Genomic DNA, 1,370 nt, shown 5'->3' with positions numbered 1-1,370 from the left:
CCACTGAAGAAGGATCTCCAGAAAGAAATCCTTCCCCAGCAACAGTCAGCCTTAAATGGGGTCTAGCAGGAGGGGTGTAGCCAGGCTGCTGGTCACACAGCTGAATTGCCTTCACCTGTGCTTTCGTGGCTGAATCAGTCCTTTCTCCAGGTGATCAATCAGTGGTTCAGGCCATGGAAATTGACTGTGACTCAGCCTTGTGGAAACTCACCCTGCAGACATGAGTTCTTCCTAACTAACATCCAACAGGCTTCCCAGCTCCCAAGAAAGCTCTTACAGCTACTAGCCCAAGAGTGGCTGGGACTAAATCTGCTAAAAGTAAATCTTTTAGATCTGGGATGGTTTGGATTCAAGCTAGGATGTAGAAATGAAATAACTTGAGTTGCATTGATGTATGAGAGTCTCCTGTCAGTGGGGAGAGGGCATAAATCCATCTTCACCCTCCTTGACTTTAGCATTAACAATGAGATATTGCTGTCTCACCTGATGGGTGGCAGAAGTCTAGGGTAAGGTACTAAAATTATTTTCAGTCTTTTCTGCTGAGACTCATCCCATGACTCCTGAAAAAAACCATTATCTTCAGCATTAAATTCCTCTCTCCTGTGGACTTCTGATCTGCATTCTTTGCAGCACTTCCCCATGTCTACACAGAGCCACTATGTGACATGACATGAATTGAATTGTCAGAAGTAGACAGGTGAAATATGTCTATACCTACATCTTGGTGAATATAAACACCCTGCTACCTCCAACATGACAGTGGAAGAAAAGCAGCTGGTTACATTCAAGCAAGACAGAGGTAAGACAGATGGGAGTCAGGAAAGCATCTTTAAGAGCTTCTCACTTGTGTGCAATATGCTGGCATGAGGTTGCATTTCCAGAATCGGGTGTTTGTTTCATAATTTAGGAACCGCTCTTGGATTTGCTACTGATGCTAAGATTTCCCACAGCAACCTATGCAAATAACACTTCTGTTCTCTTCCATTGGCTAGCAGGCTCTCTCCCATCCTGGCAGGTGATGACCTTGTCTCAGTTATTCATGGCTGTGTCACTTCTCAGCTGGACTGTAGTCATTTGAAATATGCAAGCATGCAGCATTCACGCTTAGAAAACTTCATTTACTGCTGCAATGCATCTCTTCAGTGACAATGGCATATCAAACTTGGCATTGGGCCTGGCATCAGCTTCCCATGGAATTCCTAATTGAGTTCATGGTCTTCATTCTTATCATCCTCGTCACATCTAACAAGCTGTACAAAGCTGCAATGAAGGGGCTGTTTGACAGATTTGCTCCTCTAGACCTATGAGCTTGCTGCAGAAACACATCTGTCCAGAGCCTTCAGCCTGTGGATCAAACATCTTCACCTCTG

This window comes from Lagopus leucura, unplaced genomic scaffold (genome assembly GCF_019238085.1).
Source record: "Lagopus leucura isolate 7727_CA_CO unplaced genomic scaffold, USGS_WTPT01 Super-Scaffold_73, whole genome shotgun sequence".
In the NCBI taxonomy this organism is placed as follows: Eukaryota; Metazoa; Chordata; class Aves; order Galliformes; family Phasianidae; genus Lagopus; species Lagopus leucura.
The sequence above is the reverse complement of the archived record's forward strand: the minus strand, read 5'-3'. Positions refer to the sequence as shown.